Genomic DNA, 14,216 nt, shown 5'->3' with positions numbered 1-14,216 from the left:
AAACTAAGAAGTTTGGCTTCTTAGCTGTACAACAGAAAGCACATATTCCACGTGAGACATAAGAACCCAATCTGATATCAATTACCCTTTCGAGTAACTCCACTGAGATCAATGCTTTGTAACAGAAGCCAGAATTCAGACCAACATTTTTAATAAAATCCATGCATTTAGAAAGCTAGCACAATCACCGAGGTCTGCAAGAAAACAGGATCTTCCAACACATACTGAAGAACAAAAATTCATAATTAATACTCCAATGGGTGAACTCAATAAACCTGCTTTTCAATAGCAGGCAGCCAGCTTAAACTAAATTAATCTTGCACACATAGGGAAAAGCTAGCTCAGATTCACGCAGAGTTAACTGGGCTTCCTAGGGGCAAGGAAATCTTTACAGGCACAATACCAGTAAAAATTACAGAATCACAGAATCAACCGGGTTGGAAGAGACCTCAGGGATCATCGAGTCCAACCGCTGCCCCTACACCACCCTGTCAACTAGACCATGGCACTAAGTGCCATGTCCAGTCTTTTCTTAAACACATCCAGAGATGGTGACTCCACCACCTCCCTGGGCAGCCCATTCCAATGTCTAATAACCCTTTCTGAAAAGAAATTCTTCCTAATGTCCAACCTGAACCTCCCCTGGTGAAGCTTGAGGCTGTGCCCTCTTGTCCTATCGCTAGTTGCCCGGGAGAAGAGGCCAACTCCCACTTCACTACAACCTCCCTTCAGGTAGTTGTAGACTGCAATAAGGTCACCTCGGAGCCTCCTCTTCTCCAGGCTAAACAACCCCAGCTCCCTCAGCCGTTCCTCGTAGGTCAGACCCTCCAGACCCTTCACCAGCTTGGTCGCCCTCCTCTGGACTCGCTCCAACACCTCAACATCCTCCTTGAAGCGCGGGGCCCAGAACTGAACACAGTACTCAAGATGCGGCCTCACCAGTGCCGAGTACAGAGGGACGATCACTTCCCTAGACCGGCTGGCTACACTATTCCTAATAGAGGCCAGGATGCCATTGGCCTTCTTGGCCACCTGGGCACATTGCTGGCTCATGTTTAGCCGGCTGTCGATCAGCACCCCCAGGTCTCTTTCTGCCGGGCCGCTTTCTAACCACTCTTCCCCCAGCCTGTAGAGCTGCATGGGGTTGTTGTGGCCGAAGTGTAAGACCCGGCACTTGTTCTTGTTGAACCTCATGCCGTTGGTCTCGGCCCATCTATCTAACCTGTCCAAATCCCTCTGTAGGGCCTTCCTACCCTCCAGCAGATCGACACTCCCACACAGCTTGGTGTCATCTGCAAATTTGCTGAGGGTGCACTCAATCCCTACGTCTAGATCATCTATAAAGATATTGAACAGCACCGGCCCCAGAACTGAGCCCTGGGGAACACCATTAGTGACCGGCCACCAGTTGGACTTTGCCCCATTCACCACCACTCTCTGGGCTTGGCCATCCAGCCAGTTTTTAACCCATTTAAGAGTCCACCCATCCAAGCCCCGGGCAGCCAGTTTGTCCAGGAGGATGCTGTGGGAGACAGTGTCGAATGCCTTACTGAAGTCTAGATAGACTACATCCACAGCTCTGCCCTCATCTACTAAGCGGGTCACTTTGTCATAGAAGGACACCAGGTTGGTCGAGCAGGACCTGCCTTTCATGAATCCACGTTGGCTGGCCCCGATGCCCCGATTGTCCTGCATGTGCCGTGTAATGGCACTCAGGATGATCTGTTCCATCACCTTGCCTGGCACCGAGGTCAGGCTGACAGGCCTATAGTTCCCTGGATCATCCTTCCGACCCTTCTTGTAGATGGGCGTTACGTCTGCTAATTTCCAGTCAGCTGGAACTTCTCCAGTTAACCAGGACTGCCAGTAGATAATCGAGAGTGGTTTGGCAAGTTCATTTGCCAGTTCCTTCATTACTCTAGGGTGAATCCCATCCAGGCCCATAGCTTTGTGGGTGAACAACTGGCACAGCAGGTCACTAACCGTCTCCTCCTGGATCATGGGAGGAGATTACAATTACTGATCTCCTCAACTGGATGCAAACTAAGCAAGAAAGGCAACAAAAAAGTACTATGCAAAAACTTTTTAAAAAAAACTTTTGTTTATCACGGTATTAAGGATCCTTCAGCACGCCATAAAGATATGCTCAGAAAGGCATCATGTATGTCACCATACCAGCTTAGCACAAAAAGTCTGTAGCCACACAGTGGATGGCAGGTTACTATAAAAACACACCAAAAAAAACAACAACAAAAAAAAACAATACACCAAACAAAAAAAACCCGACACAACAGAATAAGATATTCATATTTTTCACCTTTATGTACAAAAAGGAAAATAAACTCTGATAGCAGCTTTCTAGGTAATTAATACACAGGAAATAAAACTGAAGAACAGGAGATCAACTTAAATCACTGTCATAGTAGCAGCAGAATAAGCAGAAGATACGTTCCAAAAGAAAGGAAAAAAATATATGCAATTTAGAAAAAAAATTAAGGTATTTTTTGCTTACATAGGCAGTCAACTTGACATGAGAAAGCATGATTTATATCTAAAAATATGTTCTTGTAATAGCACAAAAAACCAAGACAGTAATACTTTATTTTCCATTGTTTCATTTGTAAAGCTAGCACCACTTTTTGATTATCAATATCTCCCTTGATGAAAAAGAAAGCAAATACCTCCTCTGCTCCCCAAACAAGATTCAAGCTGTAAAGTCTTTAACAAGCATCCTTGGAGCCATTTACATCTGTCACCCTCCTGCACAAAAAGCCTACTCCTTACCTGCCTATCCATTACCACATTATTTCAAAAGTCTTCAAATTCAGAAATATGTAAAGTAGAAAAACAGCTGTTTATTAATACACTAAAATAACCAATCAGGAGGAAAAATTTAAAAATCACTTTTACTGTAAAAAGACTTTTTCCTCTTCTACAGTTTCCCATCTACATCCACACTAGAAATACTGCCAAGCAATCATAACCCAAAAGAGAAGCCCAAAGAATAGAAATTACATTTTAATTTGGAAGCACAACCTCCAACCAATTTCAAACATCGTCATTATTCCTGCAACTCAGACTTGTATCTATGTAAGAACATTTAGCGCTTCATGTAGTACCTTTGCATAGCTTAAGCATGTCACAAAGCTAATTTGGTTCTCATGCAGTATATTAATGCAAATGAACAATCCTATAGTAGACCATGTATACTGTATATTCATATTTTATGTACCATAATCCCACACAGCTGGCCAAACAGCTGCCAAACTGTTGCAACTGAAAACACTTAATACTGTGTAGTAGATCAGGTTATGTCAAAAAACTGCTACTTCTGTCTCCTAGGTTACAAGAACTTTAGATTACTTTTGCGCTGATTTATCTCTGTATGAATTAATAATTACCTATAGAAGTGAAGATAGGGCAATGCAGGAACATAAATGATAATCCTCATTTTCCAGTTCCATCAGAAATTCATAGTGAGTAGGAACCTTACAGGGGAAAATATACAGAAGAATGAGTGAGATGCTAAATCTCAACATTCTTTAAAAGGACAGTATCTTTACACTGAATGCCCAGAACTGTCCAGGCAAGGTATAAATTAAAGACACAGAGTCTTTATATAACAGGATCTGAACTTCATACTAACAGTCTTGAAATTCAGCAACCTTTTCAAGAACCTACCAGGGAGGAGAAAAAGGCAATTTTGCTGGCCAGCAAGTAGGAAGTTAGAAGAGTTTCAGTTCAGTCTGGTTTAGAAGTTCTAAGTTACAACAAACGCACAAACACACCTCACACGCGGAAGCGCATGTCAGACCCCTGCAGACACACCTTTCTGAATGAACCTGCTAAGCGTTCGCCCTCTTCCCTTTCCCTAGGCAGTACGTCCTCACAGAAGCCTTTTCGCTTCTCCCTCGAATTTCAGTAGAATACTGAATCTATTTCCCATCCTTTCTCCAGCAAGTCACAACTAATTTGACTTCTGTAAAAGGAAAAGACTGCTTAGCCGCTTCCAGAAATCAGTTCCAAAATTCACATTTCCCGAGGCTGAGACAAAAAGGCCGAAAGACAGACTCAGATTCTTAAAGTAAGAGATGATTCAGGCTTGTAAGAAACAAGGTTATTCCCGGTGATACAATTAGCCAGCATAGAAGCTGGTTCAAAGTATGACTATTTTTAAATTACAGAGCAACACGCAGAAAGATTAACAAAAAAAACACCAACAAAAAAACACACACTACAAATTTAATTCCTCTCTGGACAGGTGCTTACAAAAAAGCAAAATATGGAATGACATCGGAGGGGAAAAAAACAAATCTAACATTTCCAAAAGAGATGATCAAATCATTTTGTTACAGATCTGACATCCACTCCTGTTCTTCCTGGTCACCAACAATGCAGAGAGAAACTAGTTCTGAAACACTTGGAATATCCCTTACAACAGGGAAAACAGCTTTACTGCATCATCCCTTATTTTTATACATATGTCATGGGAAAACAAAAAGAAGTCTAGGTGCTCCCACCCTCAAAAAAAACAAAAGCAAAAATCCAAATCTTGAAGCCACATTCTTTGCCTCAACAGCAAAAAGTTTCTAACTGTTTATCGTTACAAAAGACACAACAAAGACTCAATTTTTTGATAGTTTTCACTGGTCAAGAAGATCAATTACAGCGTGTACATCTTCAGAGGCTACAGCACACTTGTCATAAAGGCTGCAAAATACCAAAGAGTTGTGGTCAACGGCTCAATGTCCAAGTGGACATCAGTGACGAGTGGCGCTCCTCAGGGGTCGGTATTGGGACCAGTCCTGTTTAACATCTTTGTCAGCAACATGGACAGTGGGATTGAGTGCGCCCTCAGCAAGTTTGCCAACGACACCAAGCTGTGCGGCGTGGTCGACACGCTAGAGGGAAGGGATGCCATCCAGAGGGACCCTGCCAGGCTGGAGAGCTGGGTCTGTGCAAACCGCATGAAGTTCAACAAGGCCAAGTGCAAGGTCCTGCATGTGGGTCAGGGCAATCCCAAGCATAAATCCAGGCTGGGCAGAGAACGGATTGTTCAGCCTGGAGAAGAGAAGACTCTGGGGAGACCTAGCAGCCTTCCAGTACCTGAAGGGGCTACAGGAAAGCATGAGAGGGGCTTTTTACAAGGGCAGGTAGTGACAGGCCAAGGGGGAATGGTTTTAAACTGAAGGAGGGTAGATTTAGATTAGGTATTAGGAATAAATTCTTTCCTGTGAGGGTGGTGAGACACTGGTACAGGTTGCCCAGAGAAGCTGTGGATGCCCCCTCCCTGGCAGTGTTCAATGCCAGGTTGATGGGGCTTTAAGCAACCTGGTCTAGTGGAAGGTGTCCCTGCCCATGGCAGGGGGGTTGGAACAGGGATCTTTAAGGCCCCTTCCAACCCAAACCATTCTATGATTCTATGAAACAGTTTATTCAAATATTTAATAGTACATTTATATGGCCTACATTATGTACCTGAATATATATAAATATGCATGTATAAGTATACATTTATATGGCCTACAAGAAATCCGAACAGCCCTCTTATATTTTCAGCAGCTACCAGAGAAGCTTAAGAACACTTCAAGCCACAATTGTGATGATCATGTAGTAGTCCCACAAAACCCAGAATCTTGGGTCGATCCCCCTGTGCATAACCACCTATCAAGTTACTAGACAAGCAAACATGCAGCTCAACAGAATTAAAAATAATAATTGAAAAAACAATGTGGAAAGGATGGCAGAGTGTCACCTCTACTAGGTCAGACTCAAAGTGAAGCTGTTTAGGACTGGCTTCAAAACAAAACTCTAAATATAAGCCTGCAAATAGTTTTAGTATACTTTTATTTAAATTATAAAACAAACAAACAAATCACTGCTTGAAAAAAAGATGCACACACTTGTACCCACACATGAAAACAAGACAAACATGCAGAAGACTGGGCAGCAGCAACCAGAGGCAGCTGCTCCCGCAGCACTCAGAAGAAACATAAGAGTGCTTGGAACAATGTTCCCCTTTTATTCAGCTGGCATCCCAAATCCTGAGGAGAGATTTATGCAGATACCTACACAGATGCAGCCACAAGAACAGGACTGCAGCCAGCAGTAGCATCACACACAGTTTTTTTTCAAAAAGGCCTTCCTTTCGTTTAATCAAAAAAAAGTTAAGGATTGAAAATGAAATTAGTTATACGTACAGAAACACACCAGCCAAGATCACGGCAGAATCCCATTAACTGTAACAAGGCTTCCAAGGGTACAAAGGTGGTCTTTCACAGCAGCACCTCAAATATACCAGCAAACATCACTATCACTCCAATACATATAAACCATAGTGCACACTGTAAAAAATGTTTTATGTTGACTGAAAGTTCTTTGTTGAGACATTTTCCCAGATAATTTTTACAGCTCTGGCTGATTCTCACCGACATTTGTAGAAGAAATGGTGAATTAAATTTTTTTTTTTGAAACCCAGAACAAGTCTAAAAACTGAAAAGTTAAGTTACTGCAAAAGCTGACAGCAGAAAAAAATTAAACTTGTAAATAGCTAAAGAATCAGGGGGTATGCTCAAAAAGAGGATGCAAAATAAATACTTGCATCCACCATGTCAGGGGAACAAAACAGACAACCCGTGCAATTTACAGTACCTTATAAATTACAGCAATCACTAAAAGTTATAGAAAAGGAAATCAAAATGAGGAATTGTCAAAGCAAGTAGCCACATCCTAATTCAGAAGTTTCCATACAACCAGGCAATAATTTTCTTGCTGAATGCACAGAAATTATTACATCGGATCAAATTAATGATGTACCAAATCCAGTAAGAAACTTAGAGGAACTCCTTCCATGCATACTTAATTTGATAATTTGACCATCCAAAGTTTGCTATGAAACCTCAATAGCTAAAGCTGATGAGCTCCAAAACATATAAGCTTATAATCACTTAACAACTATTAACGTTCTGCAAAAAGCTTTGTGGCTTCAGCAGGCTGCTTCTGGACCTTCCCTTGTTTCATCCTATTACCTGGTTGTCTTCCCACTGTTCTCTATTTAAAGATCCCCTGACACCTTCTCTTCCCTCTGACAGAAGTCTCATACACGTACCCCTACTCTGTACCAGCACTTCTCTTTCCAGCGCCACAGTTGTAGGTCCTTAACATCCACTCCACTCCCCCACAAGCCAGAGTAGGGAGCAATTATTCATCGTTTTACATAATAAAAGAGCAGAGACCGGACGAATTTAAATGGTGAGGATGCAGGTTTAAAAAAAAAAAAAAAAAAAACCCACACAATAAAAAACAACACACAAAAGGAAGCAGTGCACATAAACTATGTAATTCATTTTCATAGGATATTCTAGAGGTCAAAAGAGTAAGTTATAAGATTTAAGTTAGGCAGCTTTATGGAGGTAAAGCCCTTGAATGGCTTAAGCGACTGTTAAAACACAAAGGTGCACGTACAGTCTGAAGTTTAGGGACCCTCCAAACCAGATATTACTGAAACCTGAAAGATGGAAAGAATATGTCGCTGAAGACACCATGCAAAATAACCATCCTGTTCCCAGAACCTTTTCCTAAAGCAATTGATCCTGTCCACTATCAGAGATGGAGTGAGGGGAGAGGGAGGAAAAGCATCTTAGACCAGACCCATTACATACAGTTTTGTAGACCTATATTTAACTTAAGATTCTTGAAATAAAGTTAAGTTTTGTGGTGACAGTCACTGACCCAGATCTCTCCTGCAGTACTCCATACAATAGACGGCTTCATGACATCCCCTCTCAAACAACAACATGGGGTTTTTAACATAACAGACATCTCTATAAAGGGATCCAAAACACATTCTCCGAGTTTTCCCCGAATCATCAACGTTCACACTTTCACCTCATTTCAAAGTTACAGCATGAAACATGCAAACATGCTATTTCTACATTTTTAGGTCACAGAAATATATGAATTGCTTTGAAATTTTATTGTTAGAGTGTTGTTTTTAATGAGTCTCGAGAGTTCTCTAATGCTCAGATGCCTATATCCCTGGGCTCAACTTCATGTTACTTGCCTTGACTAACTCAGAAGCTCTCAAAGTCTGATGCATATATACACTAATCAGAAAGTGCCAAAGCGCTTTATGATTAAATTGCGACAAATGTGACTTATTATCAGCACACAGAAGACAGACAACTTCAAAGCACAATGAGAGAAGAACTCAGCGGATGGAGAACCCTCCTCACAAAATGATTGTTTTTAAACTGACAGTAAGGTTTAGGTGTCTTTGCTAAAGAAGTTAAATGGTTAAAAAAAAAAGTCACAAGGAACATGACAGTGACTAGCCATAAGAGGAAGAACATGCAGAATGAAGAACTGAATTATTTAAGTGGGCAAAAAGAGACATGAGAAAGCACATCCAAAAAGGTAACATATAAACATGAACACCAGAGCTAAGCCAGTACAACACTGTACAGGCACGGTAAGGTATAATCAAAAATACACCAGGCTTCAGCTATTTGACCAGGGAGCAACCAGAGCGGGGCACAGAGCGATTTTAGGGAGGAGAAGAAGGTGTGCGGCCGAAGCCGGGGCGGGCGGCTGCAGGCCCGGCGGGGCTACCCCACCGCCAGCCCGGGAGGAGCGAGCACGCATGACAGCGGGTGACCAGCACGCCCGGGCTGCCATGTTCTCCCGACGCCCTGTGTAAACAAGCCGCTGCCCCCGCAGCACTGCCCCGGCCGCCTCCCCGCTCCCGCCACCGACCCGGCCCGGGAGGGGGCTGCGGGGCCCGGCCCGGCAGGCCGCGGCCGCCCCGGGGCCGTGTTTACACTGACAGCCGCCGGGAACCGCCCGCCGCCCCCAACGCCCCCTCCGCCGGCGGGGCGGCAGCCGGGCCGCGGACCCCCGTGGGGCAGGGGGGAGCCAGGGGGGCTACTGGCGGCGGGGGGAGCGGCGGGAGGGGCGGCCCCGGCCCTACGGCCCCGCCGCGGCACCCAGCCCCGCGCGAAACCGAAAGTGCGGCTGGGGAGAGGGGGGCGGGAGGGCCCCTCCGGAGCAACCCCCGCCCCACCGCCTCGGGGCCGCCTGACACACGCCGGCGGCCGCCCCCGGGACGGGCCGGTCCCGCGCCCCGCGGACCCCTCGCAGGGCGGCCACCCGCTCGCCGCCGCGCCCCCCCCTCACAGAGCCGCCTGTCAGCGCCCGTCCCGCCCGTCGCGGCGGCAGGAGCCGGCGCCGCGCCCTTACCGTGCCCGTACGCCCGGAAGCCGCGTCCGTCGCCCCGCTGGTTCGGGAGCAGGAGGCGGTGGGCGCCGCCCGGGCAGAGCCAGAGCCGCCCCGCGGCGGGAGGGGCGGGCGCAGCGGCGCAACCTGCCCGGCCCCGGCGCCCCCCCCCGCCGCGCCGCGCTGCCGCCTCTGCACATGCTCGCGCCGCCCGGCGCGCGGGGGCGCTGCGGGCATGCGCGGCCGCCGCGCGCCTGCGCAGGGTCCCGCCGGGGCCGGTGGCCTGGCCCGGGCGCGAGGCTCCCCTCAGGGAGCGGCCGTCAGCGCGGCGGGGGCAGGCCGCCAGCCTTGCCGGTGTCTTCCCTCCCGCCCTCTCCCGAGGGGCACGTCGGGTCTTCGTCTTCAGAGCTGATGCGAGTCAATGTACAGGACGCAGCGAGGCTGAGGGGGGAGAAAAAACCCGTGGCGGATGGGGTCTCGGTGGCCCTCAGCCGCAGCCCTGCGTCGGGAAGGGGCGGACAGCTGCCCGCTTTCAAAAATCCCTCCCGACGTTTGCATACAGCCCCTGAGGCGCAACTATTTTCTGCCGTTGATTTTGGTACGGAAAAGAATGAGCTGCCCGTGTGGCTGAGCAGCTGTGATGCCTCGGGCGCACAGAACTGATCTCAGCCAGTGACTCGGAGGGGCAACGCTGAAATGGCAGCTTCCTTCCAGTTTCCTTCGATCACGGCCAGCTCTTTTAGAGCGCGTAGCTATTGAAATCAGCCAAATTCGCAATGGGGCATTTGTCATTCCCTTGTCAATATGAGATACGTCGCTATGAGAGCCTGGCTTCAAGTACATACCGAGACTGTCTTGATCAAGCCTGGTCTGAGAGGTTTAGGACAGAATTGGTCTTCTCCTTTACAAATAATTGGGCTTCAACCATTATACCCTTCTTTGCATTTCACAGTAATAAACAGAAGAGCTTTAGCTGAATAGGAGGTGTTACATTTTCGTTACAGACAAAAAAAAAATCCACATTGCCAAGGAGACTTTCAACATTGCGAAGGCACTTGCTGAAAAGGAACTCCAGGCTGAAGGTTTTCTGTTCAAAGTGATCTGGGCCCCCTTGTGCCTGCACATTGTAAAAGTCTGACACGCTCCTTTTTAACAGGAGCCCTCTGAGCACCAAGCAGCAGTACACAGAGAGTACACCATCACACGCCTCACCTTCATAAGTGTGCAAAAGCACTTCTCTGCTACGTCTCGGTTTCCATCTGACCATCCATGTCTACTGCTCCCTTGGCACTCCTGTTCACCTCCTCCACCAGCTCTGATTTCCAGTCCTTATATGCCTTAGGCATCTTACCACCCACTGCTCTACAGGTCTGGCTCCTGTTCCTTATACATTCGAACTGCATATTTCTTTACTCTGCATCTTCAGGGCATCAGCTTCCTTTCCTAGGGAAATAACATCTTTCTGGGGTCTTTCAGCCCTGGAATCTGACTGACTCTTACAGGTTACGTATAAATTGCAGTTTCCAGGATATATAACATGGGCAGTTATTTTCCCCAGGGATAGCACAAACAATAAAGGTAGCCCTAAAAATAACAGGTCTGTGCCCTGAAGCATGGAAACATTGGAGATTCTTTCCTTCCAAAAACGTGTCAGGCAATATTAATAATAGATGGTGCTACCAGCAGCCTCTTAGTAACTGGCCACTACTGAGGTGTAAACTTAACTCAGCTGTCACTTGGTAATAAAGCACACATCATAGCAAAACTGAGGTCTTACTACACGCTAAGCTTGCCAGACGCTTAATTAGGCATACACTAGGATGTCATTAATTACAGAATTTGCTACTAGTTTACATTAAGCAACATGAAATTTGTCTGCTCTTTAAAACATGAGAGAGACCACTTAGAACTTTCGTTTCTCTTTAAAAGAAAGTGTCAAACTACATGGGGAAAAAATATCATTTATTAACAATATAGCTGACATTGATGTTGCTGCTAGAAATTAGAGTAGTGTTCAGTGTTTGCACATTAGAAAATGTAATTATTTTAATGTTCTAACATATAAGCATGCACATTATATCAACAAACGTGTAAAGTTAAAATCCCACAGACAGTGGATGATGGAAGTTCACATTTTATAGGTCTTGGGCTTAGGTCAGAGATAGCAGCTGACAATATGAAATAAATGAAAGACCAAGTCAAGAAAAGGGTAGGATATTGGGAGGAAAAGATTAAAGGGTTCCTGGCAAAAACTGCCTTGTTATAGACAGAGAAATACAGCGCTGGTTTGAGGTAATCACAATGGCATCTTCATTTCTTTCTCTGCTGCTGCTTCTTTTTGTTATGGGTTTTAATGAAACTAGATTAATTCTTCATATGGAAAATTGTATTTCTCTTAGGAACAGCTCTTTTTGGTTTACCTTAAGCTAGTTGGAAAACTATGCTTAAAAATATTGAACATCAAAATGAAAAAAGCAGGGCCATCAAGGGATTTTGATCAGTTCAGCTGGATGATTTTTGATGTTCTACAAGTGATGCAACTATTGAAAAAAAAAAAAAAAGAAAAAAGAACAGTGGCCCTTTTGACCCACTCGTGAGGTAGACCTGCAGTCAATTCAAAACTGCTATTGCTGGGATGCTGCTGTGTGATAACATGGGGTCAGCAGTTCAACAGAGGCTTCTCTGCCCTTTTTGCATATAGAAAGCTGCAGTCCACATTGCTTTTTAAACACTGGTACTCAAAAGACTGTATCCCATCTAATTCTATACGCTGAGCTTACTGCCTTTGGTTGTTCAGATGAAAGGGGGAAATTACACTGATTCAGACCCAGAAGTATGACCCAGAAGAAATGACCCAGAAGAAATAAGGGAGTGAGGGTCCCACGACTCTTCTGTCAGCTAGTCCATTCTGTAAATCATTATTAATGAAGTAGCACTGACTCTACAGGTGTAATTAGGGTTTTTTTTCCTTCCTAGGATAGACTTGCAGAACATACAGACTATTTTGTGACAACTCTAAGAGACAGAGCAATGGTAAAAACTATTGATAATTTCTAAAATAAAAATATCAATATTTTGGGGGGGTTGTTTGTTTTTTCTTTTTTTTCGTTTTTACATGAACTTTTGATAGACTGCATATTGTGCTTGTAGAGTCATAGAAAAGCATCCCGGGTTTTCTGTGCAGTATTCCAACATCACTAAATTAAGCTACATTTTAAGCTGAAGGAAACAAGCTTTATTGAGACCTGCCTATCTGTGTGTCCATCCATCTCTCTATCATTCCTTTCCCTTTGACATTATTTGCCAATTTCAGCTCAATTTTATAAAAAGGTAGAGATCTCAAAGATAAGTTCCTATGAGTTTCAAGAACACAAGGATCAGAGCAGAGGAGACCAAAACCAGTGTGTGTCCCCACTAGAAAGAAGCTATTTTTTTATGCTGACCCACAGCAGCCAGTTGATGTATTGATATGCATATAGCTGTGTACTAGCTACAGCAGTGCTATTTCTTAGCTGACTTGCTTTCTCCTCCACTAGAAAAGAAGGCATTTGGGGTATAAGGAGTTGTAGGGGAAAACTGGTGGCACTATGAGCTTAGAAGACATGAGGAAGGCCTGATGGGGCAGGAGCAAAAAGATCACATGGACCACAGAGGATACAGCTGGGATTACAGAGATAAAGATGACATGGGAACTTCTATATAGACCAGAAATCCATGGTAAACCATGCATTACAGTAGAGCTTGCTTTGTATATAGCTATGGGAAATATGAATCTGTGGGACATGCATTAAAAGTGTTTAAAAGGCATCCTAGTGGAAGCCCTGCTTGGTCTCAGATACATACCATGTTACCATTTAATTGTAAACCTATAAACTCAGCATTTTCAAGGAAGTTCTGAGCATAAAATTATGCAAAATAAAGATATTCTGTAGAAATCAAACCCAAAATCCAATCCCTATGCTTGGTACAACTAGCAGTTGGATTCTAGAATAGTCATTGTCAGCCTGCTACAAGGCATGTTACTGGCTGCTGCTGTACACATCACTGAAGCTGCCTCTGCCAGGGAAATTCCTGATGGGCTGTTTGGGATGGATATTTTGTTGTGTGTATTTGTCCCAAAAGTGTTCACTTCACTAGCACAACTCTGAAACATTTGAATGGTCTTGCTTTTGTATAAGATGACGTCTCAGACCCTCATAGGAAAAAAAGCATTACATTGTGAGCTGAGAGCTCAAAGATTATTGCTAGTGGAAAAATATCACTCAGAATGGTGAGAAGCAGGAGTAGTCTGGACAGTGTCGTATCGTTGAGTTGCTGTACCCCAGTGCGGAGCAGGCACAAAAGTCAGGAGACCAGTTCCTTATCTATCCTGTCAATGGGTTTTTTTTACAGTCGACCAAGTTGGACAGATCCAAAATGGAGAAGGCTATTTTGACACACTACTGATAACTGGAACAGATCTTTAGTACCAGTCCCAGGCAACTTCAGGTAACAACACCACAAATGCCAAGCCCAGAAAGGGCCACTGGGTATCTATTCCATATATGATAAAGCAACAAATGTTTCCCCAAGTCCAGTAATACTTTGTACAAAAGGTACACAAATACGACAGACAGGTAGTGGAGGATGGCACCAGTGCTTTCACTCCCTGCCACTGCAAGGTGCTGGTCAAACAGCCAGTCATTCCTAGAAAACAAATGGGTATTCACACTTTACGGGAGCAGGCATCCCATCTCCTGGAGCCACTCCTGCCCACAGGGCAGGGGGGAATACGCCCTCCTGACCCCAGGCTGGGGATCAGGTTCACTTGGCACACACAGGCAAGGCTCACCAGCTTTTGGAGTTATTTTGGCAGGTCTATGGAACCTAATTTGAGGTCTATAGATCTGATGACCCACATATTTCTATTGCTAAGGATAAATACCAGATAAATAAAGGTTCCCTCTGTGAAGAATTCCAGATCTGACAGCTTTAAGGCAAAGTTTCAGATTCCTTGTTGCCCC

At 44.9% G+C, this 14,216-nt stretch overlaps 1 protein-coding gene across 2 annotated transcripts in view; it reads right to left on the bottom strand.

Moving 5' to 3' along the window:
* The window catches only part of ELF2 (E74 like ETS transcription factor 2), a 38,753-nt gene extending 29,381 nt beyond the window's left edge, over nt 1-9,372 (bottom strand). Inside the window, exon 1 of one of the 2 annotated variants that reach the window (XM_068403134.1) lies at nt 9,238-9,372. The gene's annotated coding sequence lies outside the window, so the exon portion shown is untranslated. Of the gene's footprint in view, nt 1-3,401; nt 3,419-9,237 lie in introns of those variants that run through there. The other variant, XM_068403135.1, reaches the window with a different exon arrangement.
* Nucleotides 9,373-14,216: the final 4,844 nt, after the last annotated feature.

Source organism: Nyctibius grandis, chromosome 6 (assembly GCF_013368605.1).
Source record: "Nyctibius grandis isolate bNycGra1 chromosome 6, bNycGra1.pri, whole genome shotgun sequence".
NCBI classification, from domain to species: Eukaryota; Metazoa; Chordata; class Aves; order Nyctibiiformes; family Nyctibiidae; genus Nyctibius; species Nyctibius grandis.
This window is presented reverse-complemented; position numbering and strand designations above follow the sequence as displayed.